The sequence below is a fragment of the Emydura macquarii genome, unplaced genomic scaffold (genome assembly GCF_026122565.2).
Source record: "Emydura macquarii macquarii isolate MOO-44397 ecotype Brisbane River unplaced genomic scaffold, CSIRO-AGI_Emac_v2 contig_1224, whole genome shotgun sequence".
Lineage (NCBI taxonomy): Eukaryota > Metazoa > Chordata > Testudines > Chelidae > Emydura > Emydura macquarii.
In genome coordinates this window covers 1-16,973 of record NW_027131361.1, presented here as the reverse complement: position 1 = coordinate 16,973, position 16,973 = coordinate 1, and the positions used below count along the sequence as shown (strand labels likewise).

General features: G+C 51.5%; 1 long non-coding RNA gene and 1 other non-coding gene across 2 annotated transcripts; both read right to left on the bottom strand.

Moving 5' to 3' along the window:
- Window positions 1-483: 483 nt before the first annotated feature.
- On the bottom strand, window positions 484-6,084 carry LOC137152424 (uncharacterized). Its single transcript, XR_010919517.1, has 2 exons — window positions 5,894-6,084; window positions 484-1,515 (listed from the first exon to the last, which is right to left on the bottom strand). It is a non-coding gene; the product is annotated as an uncharacterized lncRNA (long non-coding RNA).
- A 4,589-nt stretch (window positions 6,085-10,673) lies between these two features.
- TRNAT-AGU (transfer RNA threonine (anticodon AGU)) lies at window positions 10,674-10,746 on the bottom strand. Its single transcript has one exon. It is a non-coding gene; the product is annotated as a tRNA-Thr (tRNA).
- Window positions 10,747-16,973: the final 6,227 nt, after the last annotated feature.

Sequence of the window (16,973 nt, the reverse complement as noted above, 5' to 3'; positions counted from 1 at the left end):
CACCTCTGCTGCCTTCCCCCATCCTATGGCAATGGCCAATAGTTACTGTGCCATTAATTTATTGATTTGTTGTTGAAATTTTACATTTTGGCTTATCAAGTGTTTGGTTACCCACTCGTCCCCCAGACTGCATGTACCCAGTACTGTGTTCCCTGCTGCCCAACTCCCCTTTTCCGGTGACGGTTCCAGGTACGTCCCCAGACCCACCAATCAAATTGTTGTGTCAATCCTTGTATGTATACACTACAGTTGGGATGAATTTGGTCTACCCACCATTCTTTTGGGTGTAGCACCCATGTAATAGATTGAAAGGACACATTGAAAAGCACTGACTGCACAATGGCTTCCACACGTCTGCTCATCAGGGAATATTCTCAGCTCCAGGCTGTGGCCAATTTCAATTCAGATTTTTCCAATTTGGCATCCATATTACCTGTAGGGTTACATTCTGCACAATGGTGACATCATTATACACCCAATGTCCTAAAGGGGACTTTACACCCAGTGTAATATGTCCATAACAATCACACCTTTGGGGACAATCCATGGAAGTACCATTGTGGTTACACAGAGTGACATCACACTCTCATTGTAGGGCGCCATTTCCAAAGAGCGCTCATACACTCCAGCAGACCAGAGGGTTACATTCTTTGGACCCTTTGTGACAAACCACATGGCTGGATAACTGAGCCTCCCACTATCGCTAATCATGGCAGCGCCCAGGGAATACTATGCAATATCTCCTGATAAATTTGATATTCTCCACTGGCTTGGGATTTCCCCATCTAATCCATAAACCATATAGCGGCACTGCCAAATTCCTGTTGGAGGATTGATGGTACATCTTTCTATGGGAAAATTTTCACAGCCCTCATTTGCTTCATTACCACAAGTTGAAGATGTAGCAGTCCATGTGTTTCCTCTTTTTGACACTGCATATCATGGGATTTGAGTCAAATTTATAACTGTAACAGTTATGATTAGCAGCAATGATCATTCCATCCAGGGCCAGGAAATCCCCATTTTTCCCTTTGTGGGTGAAGCTGTAACACACGTATGATGTAATTTTTGCATCCCCTTTCCCAATTCCCTTTTTGTACCTTTTTATTTGTGTGCAGTGGACCCACTCCCACCCTCCATTCTCGGTACCCAATAGCCGGAGGCTGGGCCCTAAACGGTCAAGGACCAGGTAGGGGCCCCTCCATTTAGGAGCTGGCAATGGATGGTGTTGTCCTGGAATCTGGGACATTATTTGATCTTCCACCATGGCTAGATGGTGCTCTCCGCACAGGTCATGCCATACTTTCACCCGAGCTGCTCCCTGCTCATCTTGCCAGGCCACTGCCTCTTCTACTTGTATCACATGGTTTATTAGGGTTAAAACCCATTCTTCTGTTAGGCCATGTGTGGTGATGTCGCCAGGTACTGGAGTAAGTCGATTTTCCCACTGTTCCATGGGCCTTCCCCATGAGAGCCTCGTGTGGAGAGAATCCTGTGCCCTTTGATTCCTGGCCCCTGTGGGTGATAAGCAACATGGAACAATTGTGTGATTCTGGAGAGGGCTTAGAGCTCCTGCCACAAGTCTGACCGGAAAGCAGCTCCTCGGTCTGAGTCAATCACCTTTCGACTCCCCAACGAGTGGATACCTCGTTTACCAATTTTTTAGCAGTTACCCAGGCAGTTTGATGCCTTGTGGCGAACGCTCCCACCCACCTGCTGAAAGCACCGACCACCATCAACATGAATCAATTTCTCCTTTCATCCAGTGCTAGGGCTCCTGTGTAGTCAATTTGTATTCTTTCCAAAGGTCCTTGTGGGGCTTGTCTCATTAAGTCTCACCTTAGCACGTTGTGAGGTGAATTGTGCATAGCACAATCTAAACCACGTTCCAGGTGTGACTTCAATTCAACTGCCATTCCTGCCCACCAGCACAACCTTTTTTAGTTCCCTAATTCCTCCTCAAATCCAGGGTGCCCCTCCACCACGTTCCCGGGCACCCAGCTTAGGAAAGCCATCCAACTTCCCTGAGGGCATAGCATTACTACTCCCTCGCTTGTTAGAGCACATCAAATACCTTCCCTTAGTTCCCTTTGGTACATGCTCGGTCCCTAGTTTTGTGAGGCCCACCAGTCCTGGGTCAGATTTTTGCAATTCTTGAATTTGACTTCCCCGATCCAAAATTTCCTTTACTATTTTGGTTCTTCCTGCCCCTGCCATGATCATGTTCTCTTCTCATTGAGATATCCAAAAAACTAAATGCTTCATATCAAAGCCAAGCAACACTAGCTGACTGTGTTTGCTGAATATCCCTTGCACTGCTCCTATTCCTTTTACACAACTGTACCCAGATTAACATTTTGTATCTTCGGAGACAGTCAACTTTTAATGGAAATCCCTTATTCCCTTTTTTATAATTTTCACCAATTGTTAAGTAGTCAAATGAATCCAGTCAGATTGTCCCTTTGCCCGCTGCCCGCTGCAGTTATTTACAAATAATTGTTTACAGACAATTCTTTCAGGAAAAGGGCCCGTTTCCCTTCAAAATAGCTGTAAAAGCTCCTGGGCACAAAAACACGGTAGCAGCCACTACCTCACCCCTTTGTGTAATTTGTTTAACTATCAGGGTTCCATGCAATGTGACTGCACCAAATTATACATAGATTTACCTTTCCCCACTTTTATTTTTAAAAACAATACACAAAAATGTTAGCAACAAGACAAACAACAAAAACACAATCTTTGTTGCAATATTAGACCCATGGTTTTGCCCTTCAGTGGTTTTGCTCGTAGAAACTTCTCCTGAAGTTCTGAAAGGCAAAAACATTTTTTTCTACTCCCTTTGGGCGGAGGGGCGGGGGGCAGATTATTGCTTAAAATAGCCCTTCCTTTTAATATTTTTTTTGCTGATTTGAGGCAAAACAGAGGAATTACCTTCATTTTTCTTGTGTTTTTGTTCTATGAGCAGGCCAAGGTTATAATCTTTTCTACCTTACTTTCTTGGAGGGTTGAACTCTGAGCCTTTTTTGTTTCAACTAGTTTGTTTGCTGCCCAGATATGTCCATTTTTTTACAGCTCCTTTGTGCTACTTTGTCACAAAAAAAAAAAAAAAAAAAAAAAGATCCAGACTCTCTCCCAATTCTCCTGTTTCTGGCTGCCTCTCCCACAGCTACAGCTTTGGTCTTCAAAAGATGTTGAACTTTATACAGCATGGAAGCACCCAAAGGGTTAAATGATAATAAAACCAATTATTCTGAAAACTACAGGGCAGGATTTTACAAACCAAGAGTGTTGGTTTAGGTCCTTAAAACCTTACAGATTTACACAATATATTTGCACACACAAATTCTCCCTTGCACTGCTCTAATTATTTTCACACAGCTGTACACAAATTACATTCCCTTTTACACATTTGGAGGCAGTTAAATTTAAGTTGAACCCTCCCTTTTCTCTTCAGTGATTCCAACCAAATCAGGACTCACAGACCATGCCCTTGGGAAAAGGACCCATCCTTCCTTCAGGATGGCTGCAAAGAAACCAAGAATTCTCCTCCCACAACACCTTCAACAACCTTCAACTGTTTAATTCCCCTCAACTTTTGTAATACTAATTTCTACAAAAGCTACATTTATCTCTTCTCTTTTTCTTAAAATCACTTACTTTTGCACTCAAGTTACCATATCTTAGCTCTATTTTATTATTCTTTGCTGCCAGAGCTTTCACTGGCAACATGGTTTTGTCATTTGAAACCCTCCATTCTCTTATTCAGAGTGCTATGTTTATCAGCCCCTGTTTTTACTTCGCTGATTCTTATGCATTTTATTTATTTCTTAAAATGGTGCATTTTGCTTGTAAAACCGGAGCCACCAAATACAATCTATGAAACACAGCTGCCTTGGTTTGTGCATTAACAAACAAACAAACAAAAACTTTTTAACTTCAAAGTGTATCCAAAGTTCCCTCCATTAAAATTTTGGAAAAACAAAAGTGCAAAAGCTCTTGGTTCGCTGACAGAAGCAGAAGTCCAGAGTCAAGGAGCAGGCAATACTATGGGTTTATCGGGGTAATCAGGAAAGAATCCCAGTTCTGCACACCAGTAATTTTTCTTCTTCCCACCTTATTTCCTGTTTGACCTCAGTTTTTAAAGTGTAAGTTAACCACTCATTTTCTTTAAAATATTACAAGATAATTCTCTAACCAGTCGTAACAGATTGTAACAGAATTCTCTAACCAGTCGTACCGCACCACCTTAACTGATTACAGTTAGTTATAGGACAGACAGAAACCATCAAAGAATCAGACAGAAATAATCAGAACAGTGGGTGCCACAATGGCCAAACAATATGAAGTGTAGATTCTACAAGCACAGCTGTTGACAAGTGGTTAAAAACAAGACAGAATGCTATCAAAGAAAGCTTTTTAAAGCATTCTTGGGTCTTTTCTTTATCTGGATGCATTAGACTGTATCACCTTCTAAACAGCCTGGTATTACCTTGTTTTAGTGTCATTGGTTTGTGATGGACCAAAGACCTGGCTGCAGAGGGCTTGAATAACCCAGCAGGAGGTAAAAGACATATGGGGGGACTTGGAAACCTGGACACCATGGTTTCAGCATAAACCAAAGCAGCACCATGAGGTCCCACTGAGACTTGAACTCAGATTGCAGGATTCAAAGTCCTGAGGGCTGCCCATTACACCATGAGACCAACTGCCTTTTGAGGGTCTGCACACATGTGGCATGCAGCTGGCAGGCTGGCACATGGAAGTCTTTTCTTCTTCCTCTCGAGACTCGCTCTCCCTCCCCCACTCTACTTCTCCCATCCATTATCTCTCCCCTATTTCATTCTCAACACCTATACCCACAGCATTTGCCTAGAGACAGAGACTGTGTTTTCTGTTTCCACCTGTGTTGAAGTGGCCTCGATCCCTCTCCTTAAGGACTCACCAGGTGAAAAGGGACCTTTCCAGGAAATGGGGTGCTGCCACAGAAGGTAAATGCCTGACTAGGGGCTTGAACACTGGACCCTCACATTAAGAGCTTGACTTTCTACCAAATTAACTAATCAAACAGGTGTTAAGCTGCTCTGACTGATTACATCACAAGAGGAACCAGGCAAGCAAAATGAGGCAAAAACCCCATAGGAAACCTCCCTCTTTTCCTTCCCAGCCACTACTCATCAGCAGGATTTTTCCTTCTTCTCTGTCCTGTGCCTTGTTGCTACTAACTCTCTGCAGCTTTACAGCCGGACTGCGCAACCACCTGCTACACCCCAATACCCTGATACTTAAGCCTCCCTGTCTGTGACTTCCCCTGGTGAGATCTGGATTGCTGTATTGCTGCATCACCCCAATCCCCCACTCCCAGAGCCCTTCTTTCTCTGCTCTGCTTGGAGAAACCCCACTCCTGGGCTGTTCACACACAACCTCCAGCATGTGAGCTGCTCCCAGTGAAGTGAAGGAGTGATTCTACACAACCACTCTTTGGATTATGCAACAGAATGTCCCAGCCATTACCCCCAGTTCCACATGCAACCTGAGATACCTCCATCTTCAAATATTCAGTTATGCCCACTGAACAGTTTAAGCTCATATAAGTTTGTCAAGTAAACAAAGAAATTGATATGCACCAGCCTTGTTACTCCAAGTGGCGTCTCCCACACACTTCAAACCAAACACACAACTTTTGGTAAAAGAAACAAATCAATTTATGTGTTACAGAAGGATTTGAAGTGATTAGAAGTGAAATTATAGCAAGTCAGATTAGGTGAAGAGCAACACAAGGGTTTCATTAATCAAAGGTCTTTAACAAACTCATTTTGCCCTATGCAATATATAATTCCAGCCAGGGGAATACTGAAAAGTTGAGGAGTCAGAAGGTGTTGATTTCACTTATTACCTCCTCTCCAGAGTGCAGGTCAAAATCTGAAAATCTACAATCCTTTCTCCTCCACAAGACACCCCCATGTCAGGATCCGTCTAACAGAGTCTACAGTCCTGCCCATCCTTTGATCTTTGGCCCCCTGAGCCTGGCTACCCCAGACTCCCTCAATCTTTGCTGCCCAACCCTCCTTTCCAAATGTTAAAATCCCCATTGGGGAGGGAGAAGAGCATGCTAGCCATGAGTCCCTGTGGAGCAGAAATATCTTGTGCAGCTCACTGACTGGCTGGGGGGTTCAGCTGCTCACCTGCTACGGCTTCTCAGGGATATGATTTTGATGAATTGAAACAACAAGAAGAAAATCTGTGTTCTTCCTATCTAAGACCATTTGTCTCCTTTTGCCCTTCGTGTGAAAGTCCCTCTCTTCCCCAGTCATCAGGTCACACCTGGATTCTCTGGGCTCAGCCCCGCCTGGATTGAGAGGGCCAAGTTTCTGGAGTGACTCCAGATTGATGCTGGGGCAATTGAGATCAGATTCTGGCCCTAAGTCCAGGCCCTGTCCTGGAGTGGCTCTGGGTGAACCGAGATCTGAATCCACCCCCGATACTGATGCGCCTGGATTTGGGTGTTAATTATTAGACACTTTTGAAATTTTTCAGACTGTGTGTTTGTGTATGTGTGAGAGAGAGACAGAGAGAGAATTTCCCTCTTTTCCTGCCAGAAAACAGACTTGTTCTGGAAACATCTCGAACATGTCCCTCCTATTTCTCATCAGGGTTTGATCATGGCCACTGACTTTGCCCCAGGGCACGTTTTCTGCAGCTCAGTGTTTTTCAGTGCAAAGAATTGGGAAATAATCCCAGGAGCGGCGGCATTGTTCCAGTCCCTCAATACCAAGCCACCTTCAAAACAACCCCGTTCTCCATGTTAGAAGCAGTGCTCTGAGCTGGGGTGGGTGGGTTTTCAGGGGCCACTGACATTCCTCCATTTCTTCCCCCATGCTCTGGGGGTGCCCCCTGATATCTCCTATTGCCAGGAGCTCTGTGCAACCCCACCCCCCAGTTGCACCTTGCTCCATTACCAGGGGCTTTTCCCATTTTCAGTGCCTGGGCGTAGCAGAAGCCTTGTGATATGGAGGAGATGAGAAAACTTGGAGTGGGAGAAAGGGAGACCCCTGCACCCGTTGCCCTCTGATTAGCAGGGCCACAAGTGCCTCGACAATTCTCTGTGGATCAAAGCACTGGTTGACAGCTCCAGTTATACACTTCCAATGGAAAAACTCCTCTCCCACTCAACCTCCCAATAGTGGTTCAAGAAGGCCACATTTCTTGGGAATTTTTGCTAATTCTGGAGACCAAAACCACCGGGTCTGCAGGAAACTTGCCATGGGTTGAAGGCAACTGGCCAGGTTCAACCCTGACTGGAAATGGGGGGGAGGGTAGGACATGCTGGAGACATTTTTTGAAACAATTCTGTTTTGTGAGAGAAGGAAAAGGGAAATTTACATGCATACACACACAAACACATTCTCACACACACATGCACAAACAGACACACACAGAGACACAGAGTTTGAAAAATGTCAACCGGGATGAATAATTAACACCCAAACCCAAGCGTGTCGGGTGTAGATTCAGATCTCAGCTCACCCAGAGCCACTCCAGGGCAGAGGCTGGACTAAGGGCCAGAATCTGATCTCCGTTCTACCAGAGTCAATGCAGGTGGAGGTGAGCCCGCAGAATCCACATGTCACCTGGTGCCCGGGGAAGAGAGGGCCTTTCAGTCTCAGTATCTGCCCCATTCTCTAGAGGAATCTGAGCCAGGGGAAACAGAGCTGGGGCAATCAGAGACAGACAGCAGCTCTGGGCAATGCCCTGACCCACAGAGCACTCACAAAGGGCAATGCTGCCCTATGGCATCAGCTAGAGATGCATGGCTGAGTAAGGGACAGTATGGCCGGTACTCCTGGGATCTCTCTGCAGGTTAGGGAAGGGGGCCTGTTTGGTTGGCGTGGGGTCCGGTGGGAACCAGGACTCCTGGGATCTATCCCTAGCTCTGTGAGAAGTATGGGGTCTAGTGGTTAGAGCAGAGGTTGTGCCTAGGTCCCATTGACACTAGTCTACCAGTTGAAGACACTCTGGCAGCGGCTTGGCTTCATTTCTCATCCTCTCCATGGCCAGTTCCCTCCTGAAGTCCCTGTCATCCCTTCCTTTGAGACACGATGACATGTCTCCAGCTGCCCAGATGCCTGGGTTCCTTACTTGCCTGGAAATTTTCAGGTTGGAACCACCATTCCAGTGGGTATGTGCGGGGGTGTGGGGCCGACTGGGGAGAGTGGGTGTCTCCACTGGAGCAGAAGGGAAAAGATGGGGGAAGGGCTCCTATGTCACTTCTCTGAAATCCCACTCCCCATACATCACTGCAGGGAGGGAGGCTTCAATGATCCCCCCACAAACCTCCTTTCAAGGTGGCCCCAATGGATGGCCAGCACTGGACACTCCAGCTCATTCTAAGGTAGGTGTCCTTCCCCTGAGCCAGCTCTGGGTGTTAGATTTGAGGCATTGTGGGGAACATGGTGTTTAAATTGCATATCTGAGGTTTGTGAATGCTCCAGACTCCTGGGTTCTGTTCCTGGCTCTGGGAGGAGAGTGGAGTCTACTGGTTAGAGCTGGGAGGGATGGATGAGTGGAGCCTTACCAATGGGACAGACTGGCGAGAGGGGAGCTGGCTTCTCTCCCCTGAAAGGACAGGGATAGGATGAGGATTTAAACAACTGAGAGTTTCCACCATGTTCCCGCAGTGTCATGAGCCTGGGGAACTCCCTGCCACTGCACCTTAGCAGCCCTGACAGGGGCAGGCTCCCTGTTAAAATGGAACCTGTCTATGAAACCAGACTGTGAAGGGGAGTGAGAAAATCTGGAAGGAGGATTAACCCCTGGAGTGAAGGACTCGCACTAGAAGGGGTCAGGAAATGAGCGAGTGTTGGGCCACTGAACCCCCATCTCAGCCAATCCCCCCAAAGTGGGCAGTTTGCTCTTTAGGAAAGCCCTTGGAAACGAGGGTTTTAATCCCAGAAACGACATTGAGAAAATTGCCCCCGAATGCTTTAATGTTTGGTTAAAAAAAATCCAGGGTTTAAAATGTCCTGAACCTGTCAGCTTTTCAGCCACACATTGTTCAATGGGGGTGGAGCACTAGGTGGGCTGAGGCTACACATTCACATGTTATTAGGATGCCTCTGGAGCATCCTCGGATCCCCCTTTGTGAAGAGAAGGGGCATAGGAGTTGCCGTGGCTCGGTTGCTAGGGCCGGAGGTGCCGGGCAGCAGCGTGGCCAGCTGCTGGACATGTTGCCACTGCTGCTCTTGCTGCTCGGCTCCCAGCTCTCAGATACGCTGTTGCTGCTGCTCACCAAGTAGTTGTAGCAATTGCTGCTGCAGCTCAGCGGCGTGTTGCTGCTGCTGGCTTTTCGCCCACCATTGCACTAGCTTGTCCAGGTCCATGGGGGGCTCACTTGGTGCTGGGCAAGGAACAACTTCAGTCCCCCTCGGTCTCAGGGGGCAGGCATTGCTCACAGTCTCCACCACATGGAGGAGTGGGTGGCCCTCCCTCCCTGTCAGTCCAGTGGGAGACCACATCTCCTCGTGGCCATGGACCTATCTGCAGTCGCAGGGAAATTATGAGCAGAGGAGATTAAAGGCACACAGCAAGACAGCACGGGGATTTCAGCCCAGGATCTCCTGTTTACTAAAGAGGTGCCTTAGCCAGCTTAGCCATGGTGCCTGCCCTCGGGGACCATCTGCACCTGCTCCACTTGATGCTCCGAGACAGCACCAGCACATTCCAATGCAGAAACATTTTTCATTCCTTGCAATATCGGCAGAGATCGAGCCGTCTGGCTCTGTGTGCCCAGAAAACCACAGCTGAGCTGACAGAGGGCTTTAAGGTGCTCTTCTCACTGCAGGAGCCATGATCGTACAGCAGTAAGCACTCTGCGTTGCGGTTGTAGCAAGATCAGCTCAACTCTGAGTCACAGCAACTTGTTCATCAGCTCCAGACTTGTCATTAACATCTTTTAAAGTCCTTACTGCAAGGGGTGCTCTCTCTCTCTCTCTCTCTCTCTCTCTCTCTCTCTCTCTCGTGAAGAAGCACTTACAGGTTTACACCGGATGGTCTTTTTTTGCTTCTGAGAGAGAGATACTAAAAAGGGATCCCAAGAAACAAACTCGGCTCTGCAAGGAAAAACAGTCATGCCAAGTCAGGAGCTCCTGGTTACTAGGAAGTCCTTTCCAGAACCACAGCAGATGTTCACTGAGAAAGAGATGCCAAAAGAGAGATCTCTGCTGCCTACAGACATCCAGCTATCAGGAGCTCTGTGCACAGAGAGGCCCTTGTTAGTGGGAAAATGACTTTGGCAGAGAGTGACACTCTGGCCCTCAAAGTAGTGCCCTGGATCCCCATAAAATGAGTTTCCATGACACCACCGCTTGGCCTCTCTCCTCCCCCATCTCAACCCCTGGAAGATCATCTGGAAATCATAAACTAGGAACTGGGGAGATTGGTCCCAGGATGAGAGGGAATTCAGCCTGTGGATTAAGAACTGTAAACTGCCTTGAACTTCCAGTGGCATGAGAAAAGCTGTCAGCAGCCTATTCAGCATCTTGAGGCTTGTGTTTTGATTGTTTCCAACACTGCTCTGCAAAGTCGACTTTTTCTGAACAGGCAATTACTTTGATTTCCAATAAAGGTCTGTTCTGTTACCTAGCAAGACTTTGGAAAACATGAGCAGAGGAAACAAAAGGCACCACTGGGAGTTGAACCCAGGATCTCCTGTTTACTAGACAAGTGCATTACCAGCTGTGCCATGGTGCCTTCTTTAATAATGGCCTTGCAACTGCTCCCCTTGATGCTCCAAATCATCACAGGACAATTCCAATGCAGAAAATTTTCCATTTCCTGCAAGACTTGCACAAATTTAGCTATTTGCTTCCGTGTGCACAGAAAACAACAGCTGAAATGACAGGGGGCTTATTAGGTGCTTCTCCTCTGCAAGTGGCCATGAATGTATAATGCTTAGTACTCTGCACTGTGCTCACAATGACCTTTCTTCAACTCTAAGTCACACCCACTTTTTCAACAGCTCCAGAATTGATGATGGGCAGTTCGGTCCAGAGTGCCCTGCAGGCGGCAGCTTCGGTCGGATCCGGGGAGAATAGAGTAGCGTACAAGGCCCGGGCCCTTCTGCGCATCTCTTCCGGATCCGTGAGTGGGGCGCGATACCCCGCCAGAAGGCAGGTGACATGCTTCCAGGCCCCTCTCCTTTTCTCCAGAATGTAGAAGAAGCGGGAGCCGCGATCCATCTCCCAAAGGGGACAGATGCGGGATCGAATGAAGGCACCCTGAGTCCAAAGGTCTCCGAGGGCCCGGAGATCCTCCTGCTTCTCCCGGCACGCTCCGTGGATAGATGCCTTTCCAGCTCTAACCCCTCCCACTCCAGCTGTTCTATCCCTGCACCCTCCGCCGGCTGGCTCCCCGAGTGTTGTTACAGCAGAAGAGCCGGGCACGCACCTTCCCCACACCTCACCAGCACCATGCCGAGGGAAAGGCGTACCTCTGCTCCCACCAAGCCAGCCAGAATTCCTGGAAGGATGCCATGGAGCCCACATCCTCCAGCAGGCTGTTGTTAAAGAGCCAGTAGGCCAAGCCCGGCCTCTCCACAGTGAGAGAGGCCATCAGGGTCACCACGTGGGCCCCAGAGAGATGATGACAGGAGAGGTAGATGCAGTTCAACCGGGAGTGGCTCGACTGGTCTTCCCCCACCCAGACAAAGGTGTAGGTGATGACGGCGTGCGGGTGGTGGCCAGGAAGTGATGGTCTACTATCTCCCGGAGCATGTCCGCGGCGGTCCGGCAATGCTTGGTCCCCATGCGGTCTCATTCCTCGAGGGTGGTGATAAAGTCCCAGCCCAGGACCAAGCATTCACGAGGATCCAAGGTGCCGAGGAAGGCTGATGCCTGCTGAAAAAGCTGCACCCTCTCTGGGCCTGATGTTGGAGCATAGACGTTGACAAGGTCCAACGCCAGCCCGTCCATGCGGACCTGGAGTTGCAGCAGGTGGCCCAGCACGACCTCGGAGACTCCCAGCACCTCGGCCTGCAGGTTGGGGAAGAACAGGATGGCTATTCCACCCTCGTGGGTGGAGAGGTGACTAAGGAACACCCTGTCCCCCCACTCCACGTACTAGCTGGCCTCGGCGGCTGGATCCGTATGGGTCCCCTGCAGGAATGCCACAGAGTATCCAGGTGCCACGCATGTCCCAGAGAAAGGCGCACAGCTCATCACGCAGCACCTTGGGGGGGTCATCCTCCGGCTTGGCCCCTATGGCAGCCCCACGGCGGGTCGGGATGGGCAATAGCGGGGGCGGAGGAGGGAAGACAGCAGCCCCGAGTGGGCTGGGAGAGGTGAAGGCAAAGGTCGCTCCCTGGCAGCACGCAAGGGGAAAGGAGACGACTCCAGGGGAAGCAGAGGCACAGGTGGCAAGGGGAGGAGGGGATGGGTCGGGGGTGGGGATGGGAGCTGGAGGGGGATCGGGATCAGGGAGGGTGGAGGGAGCTGGGGCAAGAGAAGGGTCAGGACTCAGAGCGGGGGAGGGGGCAGGGCCACGATTGGGGCGGGGTCCGCGGCCAAAGCAACCAGGCCAGTGGGGTGCAGTGCCCCCTGATCGGGGCTGGGAGCTAGAGAGTCAGGCAAGGTGGAAGTGTCCATCATGGGGCCGGGCTCGGGACTCCCAGTGCCTGTGACTCTGGGCCCCAGTGCAGGCACAGCTGGGCTGGCACCCTCAGCGGGAGAGGGGGCGGCTGTCCCACAGCCGGGGAGGGGGCGCCCGGTGGCCCAGAGCCTGGCTGCTCAGCCCTGGCCATAGCCACAAGGGCTTTGTCGGTGTTGGTGGGGTGCCGCCAGTCGGCCGGGCAGAGGGGCTTCGGGGTTCCCGGGGACGGGAGCGGGGGCAGCAGCCTGGGGAAGGAGGGAGGGGAGGAGGAGAGGTGGCTGGGTGCTGCCCACATCAAGACCTTCCATGGGGGGGATTGTCCACCCGCTGGCTGGCCGGGGTCAAACCCAGACCATCGATCTCATCGAACAGAGGTGGTAGGTCCCGCCCCCCTCACGAAATCCTCCCCGGTGGTGGCCGCAGAAGCCGTAGCTCCGGCACTGGTGAGGGGTTCAGAGGACAGGGGGGTGGGGCTTTCTGGTCAGGGACTCCTCGAGGAGGGGCTCCAGGAGGGAGATAGATAGTGCGTCCCACAACTGCCACCCCGGCTTCCTCGGCCACTGCTACGTGCTGGGCTCCGGCAGGGGGCGCAGCAGATGGCCCAGCTCCAGCAGCCTGCTTCATGGTCTTGCAGGGGTTCTCTGCCCCTTCAGTGACAAGGGGGGTGCTGGGCTCTGGCCTTGCACTTCCTACACTTGCCCTGCACGAGCACTCAGCCCTATGAGGCGGAGGACCAGGCAGCGGGGGCAGGACCAGGGGGCAAGATCACAGGGGCTGGGGCTTGGGAAGGCAGGTGTTGGGCAGTAGGGGAAGGAGAGGCCTCCCCCCGGGCTGAGCCCCCACCAATGCCCAACAGTGACGGCCCTGGCTCCCTCTCCTCCGCAGGCCCCACCGGATTGCGCCGGGCATTGGCAGGGCCTGCCCGCTAGCCCAGGCATCTCAGGGGAGGCACCCCCGGGGTCGAAGCAGAGGTCACGTCCTGTGACGGAGGAGGAGGGACGGCCACAGGGACTGGATGGCTAGGGTCACCGCCGATGGCCTGGCTGGCGCCCTCTGGGTCTCAGGGATCCTGGGACTCCTGCCTTTCCGGGCTAGGGGGCAGTCCCTCCGGACGTGCCCCATCTCCCAGCAGAGGTAGCACTGGACCTGCCCTGTTGCGTAGTGGACCCGGTATCGGGCCCCTTGATGGGGCACCAGAAATGACCCCTCGAGCGCCTCCCCGTCATGTGTCATCAACTAAAGCTGCACCTGCCGGCGGAAGGAGAGGACGTGATGGAGGGCGGGGTCCTTGCAGCCGAGGGGAAGCAGCTGATGGTGGAGAGGGGCTTCCCCAGGGTGGAGAGGAAAGGCAGAAGGGCGGCATTGGGGAGGAAGGGTGGGACAGAGGTGAGGACCACCTGTACGCCCAGGTCCTCCAGGGGCTCCACGGGGACATGGAAGCCCCTCACCGCCAGGCCCGTTTCCACCGCCTCCTCGGCAGCGTCCTCAGATCCCAGGAAGTACAGCGCCTTCCCCTACATCTTGGAGGCCGCCACCACGGCCGTGGGCCCCACCACCTGTGCCAGCGCCCGCATGTAAGTTTCCACATGGGGTGAGGCGGGCACCAGGAGGCATCGGACCCCGTGTTTCCTGGTGAGGGTGGGAAAGGGGCCCCAGCCCCCAGGGATGGTGCAGGAGGCGGCGGTCGGGGCAGGTGACGAGGAGGTGAGCGGGGGGCCTGCAGCCACCTGGGCGTATGCCCTGGGATCAGTGCTACCCCCAGAGCCAGTGGAAGACACTGCAGGGGAGGGTAGAAGGGGAGGGGGCCCCGCCACAGGAGACGTCGCCCTCCGGGCAGGGCCCTTGCACTTCTTTTGCCCCCCCCGGCCCTTCTTACCAGCCAAGGGTGCACTCCCAGAGTAGGGAGGGCAGAAGCCGTGGCAGCAGTAGAGTCCCCGGAGCCCCTACTCAAGGCGTCCACCGGCGGTGCCCTGGGACCGATGCCTGGTGGCACAGCAGTGGGGCGAGGCCAGTTACCACGGGCAGAGGCAGATTGTCGGGGCGCGAGGGAGGGGTGGGAGCGTCTGGGAAGGGGGTCCTGGGCCCAGGCACACCCTCTCCCTCCTGGCCGGGGGGATGCAGGTCAGCAGGGCCCCCAAGCACCAGGAGCAGCAGCAGCAGGGCCCCCAGGCGGAGGCGGCAGCAGCCCTCCAACAGGGGAGACCAGGGCAGGGATGTGAGCCCCAGAACGCTAAAGGCCCTTTTCCCTGCAGGCGTGGAGAGGTTACTGCAGGTCAATTAGAGACACCTGGACCCAATTAAGGGCTACTCCGGGTCTAGATCTACTTAAACCTGCCTCCCCAAAGGGTAGGGGGAAGAGAAGGAAGCTGTTGGAAGGTGTGCAGTGGCAGTGGCAGAAGAAGAGACTCCCCCAGACTAGGTGATCGTGCTTCTCCATGGCCACAGAGGCAGAGAAGGAAAATCCCCAGCCCCAGCTGGCAGACAGGGCTGATGTAGCTCTGAGCATCCAGGGCTTTACTGCCACCTCTCCAGCCCTGTGCAGGTACCTCCTGGGGCCCTGCCTGGAACTACCCGCCTCCCGTGGGGTCCAAGGGCGCTCCTCAGGCCTGAAATAAGCCTGGCACCCCAAACGCTCCGTGAGAGAGGCGCCGAGGGGAAAAGAGAAAAGGCTTGTCCAAGGCGGGGTAGAGTTACCTCAGGCCCTACTGCCAAAGGAGACTGTTGCTGTACCACGAGTGATCAGTAACAATCTACATGGATTTGTCAAGAAAAAATCATGTTGAATCAAACTACCGGCTTTCTTTGCCATGTTAATAAGTGTTGTGAATGGGGGAAGCAGTAGATGTGATGTAGCTCAACTTTAGAAGGGCTTTTTAGACTGTCTCACATGACTTTCATATAAGCAAACTAAGGAAATATAGGGACTTTTTGTTTTGTTTGTTTTGCAGGAAGCAGCGTTGTTTGGATTGGAAGGGAGAAGAACAAATGCAACCAATGAGAATGGAAGTCAAACCCATTTATGTAGAGCGCAATGGATTAACAGTCCATCACCTTAACCACTCGGCCACCTCATCTGACCTGATAGGACAAGCGGGAGAACAAGGAGAAATCTAGGCCCAACAGAGGTAGGGAGAAAAGGAAGTTTTAAATATTTTGGTGTAAGCATGGTGTCAGGAACAGGCCGTGTTTGTGTCGACACACCTACTCTGCCTAGATACACCGCATGATGGAGCTGCTGTGCCAAACTGACCAATGAGTTTCACTGAAATATTCTCCTTTTTGTGTGAGTAAAGGGTAATGAAATGTTTTCTTTATTTGATGAATAAAGGGCAGCAGGCTCCTTGTTCTGTCATCTGCCACCACCGAGAACAGCCTAGCCCCATCCTCCCTAGAACCCCCTTTCAGGTAGTTAAAGGCTGCTATCAAATCCCCCCTCATTCTTCTCTTTGCAGACTAAACAAGCCCAGTTCCCATAGCCTCTCCTCATAAGTCTTGTGCTCCAGCCCCTAATCATTTTTGTTGCCCTCCGCTGACTCTCTCCAACTTGCCCAAAAAACACACAATACTTAAATGCGGCCTCACCAATGCCGAACAGAGGGAATAATCACTTCCCGCGTCCTGCCAGCAATGCCCCTTCTAATGCAGCCCAATATGCCATTAGCCTTCTTGACAACCAGGGCACACTGCTGACTCATATCCAGCTTTTTATCCACCGTTACCCCCAGGTCCTTTTCTGCAGAGCTGCTGCCCAGCTCTGCCGGTCCCCAGTCTATAGCTGTGCATGGGATTCCTTTCTTCCTGAGGACCTCTGCACTTTTCTTTGTTGAGCCTCATTAGATTTCTTTGGCCCAATCCTCCAGTTTGTTTAGGTCCTTCTGTATCCTATCCCTACCCTCCAGGGTATCTACCACTCCCCGCAGCTTAGTGTCATCCGCAAACTTGCTGAGGGTGTAATCTACCCCATGCTCCAGACCATTAATGTTGAACAATACCGGCCCCAGCACCGACCCTGGGGAACTCCGCTTCTGACCGGTTGCCAGCTAGACATGGAGTCGTTGATCACTATTAGTTGAGCCCTATGCTCTAGCCAGTTCTCTATCCATTTTATAGTCCATTCATCCAACCCATACTTCTTTAACTTGCTGATAAGAATACAGTGAGAGACCGTATCAAAAGCTTTGCTAAAGTCAAGGTATAATGATCAGAGCTGGACTGATAAGCACCTATGGGCGTTATGTCTGAGACCTGGTGTCAGGCCAGTGGTGAAAGAAAATGTTAGAACAACCTGTTTGATTCTTTCTAACAGAAAAGGCAGTGCAGAGGCTGTACGG